Consider the following 6,028-nt stretch of genomic DNA (forward strand, 5'->3'; position numbering starts at 1 on the left):
AGAGAGAGAGAGAGAGAGAGAGAGAGAGAGAGAGAGAGAGAGAGAGAGAGAGAGTGTGTGTGTGTGTGTGTGTGTGTGTGTGTGTGTGTGTGTGTGTATCAGCTTCATGGAGTCCCGAAAGTCCATTAAAGTTTTCTCTTCTATTTTTAAACTCTTTTTTTTTTCTCCTTACTGAGTCACTTTCAATGACTTGTCTTTGGATTTACTGATCCTTTCTTTTGCTTAGTCTAGTCTACTTTTGAACTCCTCTAGTAAATTTCAGTTCAATTACTGTGTTCTTCAGCTCCATGATTTCTGTTTGGCAATTTTTAACATTTTATCTCTTTGTTGAGATTCTCACTTTGTTCATGTATTGGCTCATGACTTGACTGAGAATCTTTGTGACAGCTATTTTGAATTCTGTACAGGAAAATCATATAATGTTTCATTAGTGTTTGTTTCTGAAGATTTATACTGTTCCTTTACCTGGAACATGTTTGGTTATTCATGTTCCTTGATGATCTGTGTTGGTATTTCTGCATTAGAATAGTCACAACCTGGACTCCTTCGGAAGGCCCCATCAATACAGCAACCTGCTGGGTCCTCTATCAATTCTTTCCCTCCCTAGAGAAAAGCAGATTGCTGTATTTTTTGTCTGCTCACTTTGTGCTGAGTCATGGGAGGGAAGAAATTGTTTCTACCAGCTCAAAGCATTGTCTTCATTCTCTCCTAGGTAGCTAGACTGGACTGGACCCATCAGAGCTCCAAGACTGTCAGGACAGCTGCCAATGTGGGGGGAATCCTCAAAGGAGTTGGGATGTTGAACACATAAGCCAATCTCTTCTTTGGCTGGAGAAGATAGTGGGAGCTAAGGGATCTCTCCCTGATTATATGGTGCTGTGGAGAAGGTAGTGATTCTGGTGAGATGTTCTGAGTCTCTCTATCAGCTTCTGTGCCATCTGGTTTCACATTTTCCCAGAACATAGGAGCCTTTCAATTAGTTTCTGTGTTTCTCACAAAAGGAATTTGTTCATGATGCAGAATCACTGCATTTGGAAACCCATTACGTCTCACTGTTTCTTTTCATCACTCACTGAAACAAGAAAACTGCTAATTACATATTATATTCTAAACAGGAATGACGTTAAATAGAATTTCTAGGAGAGTGATGGAATGTTTCATCAGAACCACTGAGTTTCTGGTGAGATAATTATTTTATTTTTAATAACTTTTAGTAATTTAAGAACAGCCCTGTTGCCAACAGTTGGGATATCAACTTTTACTAGAAGAAAATAGTGCCCTTGAAAGTTTTAATCTTGAGAAAATTAAGAAATATTCTCACTTCAAACAAATTCAGAAAATGGATATTCTTCTACTGATCAAACTATACCTCAGAGCATGAGGATGTTTCCAATAGAGCTTCTGGTTCTAGCTTATCAAGGGTATACCTTATATGCTGCTGGATATGATGTGCTATTTATTCAGGTCTCTTGGATAGGGTACCTTCTCCCTTCTCTTCACTCCACTAGTTTAAAAACAAAAAGAAAACAAACAAAAATGTTTTTCTCACTGGGCCAATAATTGTATTTTTCTTTATAAGAAAACAAGGTTTTATTTCCCAATTAAAAAAATTTCTAATCCAACATCTTTGAAAGGTTGGATTAGGTATTCTTTCTATCTCTTTACCTGAGAACTGATTTTAATATCCAGCGGGCCACCTAGCATAAGGGTAACCATTTTGAAAGGATGGATGTGATTGTGTGGAAAAAAATGAGAAATAAATAGAAAGTTAAGAAACATTTAAGAAAGATTTCGGACATCACACAAAGTAACCCAGGACCTGACCTCTAAGTGATCAATTCATGAAGTAAAGTACAGCAACGATGGCCTTATATTCATTCACAACTTTTTGTATGAACGGCCTTTTGTAGTGAATGGCCTTTGCCACCTCTTCCATCAAGAGATGCAATCTTTTTTTCTAACTTTTAAATTGGATCTCGGTTTTATGTCTTACTTTACTCAATGGGACATTAACCAACATTCCATAAGCAAAGTCTTCAAAAGTGTGCATTGGGGCTTGCCCTTTCCTACTTGACCCTGGGACTACTTGATACTGTCAGCAAATATTGAAGATCTACATTGAGATAACACAGCTTCCTCAGCTGAGTTTTCAAACGTACGAGTGAGTCCACCCTATCCTCAGCTAACCTATCACAGCCTAGAACATCCAGCCAACCTACAGAATCATGATAAATACGTAACGTTTTAAATATCTGAGTTGTACTTTAACATAACAAAAGCTGTTACTAACCAGATGTTACGTTTACTAAGAAATCATTAGTGAGTTCCTAACACAGAGAAATTACAAATAGTAATTGGAAAATGAGGGATTTCCAAGAAAACATTCTTTCATAATGGTAAGTCTCAAATCTAACGTTGGCTGGAATTTAAAAGAAGTTTTTTAAGGTTAGAGACTCATAGAAAATCTCTCTGTAGGGCTAAAAATATGTCAGCTTTGAACACTTTTTTCATTCTTATTAGACTTGAAATTATGACCATTGATCTACCAAGAGCAATTTGTTGATAATTAGGCTTGTTGGGGAGACTTAGGATTGTAACCTACAGGGTGGGTAACAGGCCCTTTGATTCACAGAAGCCACTGCCCTAACAAGAAGAAAAAAGATGTGGCAGAAGCAGCAACTGCAAATTGTTGTATCACTAAAATCCAAGTGATATTGAACTCTTTCACAGAAAAATGACTTGCAAGCCCAAAGTTGCCCCATTCTATACTTGGTGCCATCTGCAAAGAAAAAATAGTCTTCAAGTCTATTTACCCACTCCCAAGGCATTCTGCAATACTTTTATATTCTTTTCACAAGGCACTTATTATTATTTTGCCTTTCAGGAATATTAATATTCACTCTCCCGTTGCACTTGAAGCTCCATGAGGGCAGGGTCTGTGTTTACACCTTTTTATCTCTCACAGTGCAAGGCCCAGGGAAGGTGCTTAATTATTGTTTGTAACATAAATGAGTGGAAGAGGGCAGGCTTTATGTAGCACAGGGACTAATGTTCAACTGGTTTTGTCCCCAAGGCTTGAACAAAGAACTTGGCCAATAAATGGCATCTCTTTTTTATAAAATAAGGTTTACATTACAAAAAGCCACATAATTCATAAAAATGTGTCATTTTTTCATGAAGGTGGCTACACTTTCACCAGAAATCATGACACATCCCTAATGTGTTTTCCTTTGAGTGATTTCCCTGTATTCTTTGTTATTTTCATCTCTTCTTTTGTTTGAGATGTCAGAAGGCCTGAGCAGGAGACAGAATATGATCATCTCTGGGGAAAAATTTCTCTTCCCCAGAGAGCACCTGCCAAACAAGTTACATCTCGAGGTAGATTTTTTTTTAGAAATGCAAACTAATTAAAAATAGCATTGTTTTGTCTTCAGTTGGTTAATTTAGTAAGACTACTTTTACTGTTTCAGTTGCTTATATCCCCAAAAAGAACAAAAAACCACCCTTTCCCTGATAAAATATTTATTGTTTTATATTTTAAAAGAAAGAACAAAATCAATTCTATTTTGAAAGGCACATTAAAAATGTAAGCATAAAGCACAGGGCACATTTCACAGGAGATTGGAACTGTTAACAATTTTTTTTTCAACTACCAGAAGAAATCAAATGAAGCCCATTTGCCTCTGGGGTTTTAAACATCATTATAATTTATCTTAATAATGAAGTTAAAATTAACTGAAAGAAGACAAAATGGAAAGAAAACCCCTCATGTTGCTAACACGGGTTTATTCATGGGAAAACAGATAAAAGTAATATCCTTTGGGCATACTTAAGAAATCCAAATAATCAAAACGTAGGTGACCCATGTTCAAAGTAGCACCTCACTCAGTCATTTCATGTTTATGAAAGCATAAACTACTCCATAACACATACTTTATATCCATATAGAAACATATGTTTGGAATACACACATACAGTCACACAATAAAAAATAAATGCAACCACTAGGAGAGCTTTAAAATTATATTTGAAAATATCACAAAAAAAATGATCTGCTTACCATGGAATTCTGTTTCTGTCATCACATATAACTAACTGCAAGAGCTCAGTTCTATTTCACATAAGATTCTCAAATTGTTTTTGTGGAATCTTCCTGGTGAGGAATGAAAAGACTGATGGAAAGGTCAAAGGAGGCACCTCCACTCCACAGGGGCCTCAAAATGCCTCCTTGAGCATTCTTGCTTAGACTTTCCTTCCCGTCTGAGAGAAAGAACAAAACAGGCAGAATGCACCTTGAAAAAGGACAGGGGATTTTTTTAGCCAATTAAATCATTTTCAGAAAACCAAAGCTGTCACATTGGAGATATAATGATGGTAACAATAATGAACAGCAGAGCCGAGTTACACAATAGACGATGTCATGAGTGCTTGTTTATCAGGTGGGAACGCCACTTCTCATTCCCATGCCTCTATGCTAAAGTTTAGAATTCAGTAACCTCTCTTCAAACCAGTACATTATTTTGGTTTTGATATTTAAAAAAATAAACCTGCACATTTCCAGATGAGGTATTCTAAGCTCCAAATTACGGACTGAAACTGTCGGTTCTTTTTATTTTTATTTTTGGAGAGTGGGAGAGATCACTGATGTACTATCTTAAATTTTCTTCAGTGTTTTTGAGAAACCAAATCCATTCCTAACAGAGAGATACCATTTTTTCTCCTTCTTTCCCTCTCTTTCTCTTCATCTATAACCATCACCCCTAATCATTCAGTTTCCACCATTTGTCTTTCATCCATTAATTCCGATTCCTCTAAATATTTGGCTGTTTAAATTTATACTATGTGTAGAATAATAAGGTATCAAAAAGTCACAACTAGCACATTGCCTATGTTCCAATATTTTACCGTCGATAATTTGGTCGTGTCATTAATTTTAAGTATAATTTGAGGGAACACTCAAAAAGCTACATCAGCCTGAACAGATTGCTAATACATGCACAGAAATCTTCACAAAACATACAGTCACATAATAAAACTAGAGATGACAGAGAAAACTAACATTTTGGGGGCTTGATATTTAAGGAAAGGTTATATAATACTTTTCCATTGAAAAGATAAAGAATCATGAGTGAGCAGTACAGAATAGAATATGAGATGAAAAGTCTTGGCGTCATAGAGTTCCAGTATGTATACACAATACCTGTGTGTCATCCCCAAATTAGAACAAATATGAAAGCATTTCATACCATATAGTTAGAACCTTATAGAACACAATGTATGGATTACATTCACGTATAAGAAACAGCTGAGCATAATGATTAGGTGCATAAGCTCTGAAATCACACTGCTTGGATTCTAGTCCCAGTTTTCTTCTTGCTAGCTGTGTGAACTTGCACCAATTTATAATGCTTCTTGCCATCAGTTTCATTTGTAAAATGGAGAGAATTCTACCAGTTAGGATCCAATAGGAGAGAGGAATTACATAATAACTTGAATGAGAAAACACTAAAGGATTGACTGTACAAGGGGGTTAAAGTAAAGAATCATTGGCTAATAAAAAAGCACAAGAACTCTAAAGAATATAAGAATTGCAGGTATAGGGGAAGCCTTAGGGCTGAGATTGAGCATAAAAAGAAACTGTTGTCCAGGGCTGAGATCCAGACCTTATTAGAGAGGAAGGACACATCCATGGCTCACCAGATGGCAGACAAGTTGCTGTGGTCTCTGGTTTGCGGAACTTGCTAAAAACCTACCCTCTGCAACCTACCAAAAACCTACTATCTAGAGTTCCAGAGAAAGCTGTTTACTAGGAGGTGTTCACTGAAGACGCTCCACTGTAAAATTGCACAAGAGGAGAGCCAGTGGACCCGGGTGATAGAGGAACTGAACATGCTTCAAGAGCCTGCCTAGGGTACACTGGGATCAGCAAGGAAAACTCTTCCTCCTGCGGCACTTTTCCAATGTCCTTTATTGACAAATATTAACATCATGTCAGCTGATAAAGAAAGCATATTTAAAGGGCCCCAAT

General features: G+C 36.7%; 1 long non-coding RNA gene across 1 annotated transcript in view; it reads right to left on the reverse strand.

The window, feature by feature from the left end:
- LOC116549302 overlaps nt 1-4,395 on the reverse strand; it is a 235,106-nt gene extending 230,711 nt beyond the window's left edge. The window contains exon 1 of the long non-coding RNA XR_004267798.1: nt 4,061-4,395. This is a non-coding gene — a long non-coding RNA (uncharacterized LOC116549302). The remainder of the gene's footprint in view (nt 1-4,060) is intronic.
- Between the last annotated feature and the right edge of the window lie 1,633 nt (nt 4,396-6,028).

Source organism: Sapajus apella, unplaced genomic scaffold (assembly GCF_009761245.1).
Source record: "Sapajus apella isolate SASKATOON/1434 unplaced genomic scaffold, GSC_monkey_1.0 scaffold1, whole genome shotgun sequence".
In the NCBI taxonomy this organism is placed as follows: domain Eukaryota; kingdom Metazoa; phylum Chordata; class Mammalia; order Primates; family Cebidae; genus Sapajus; species Sapajus apella.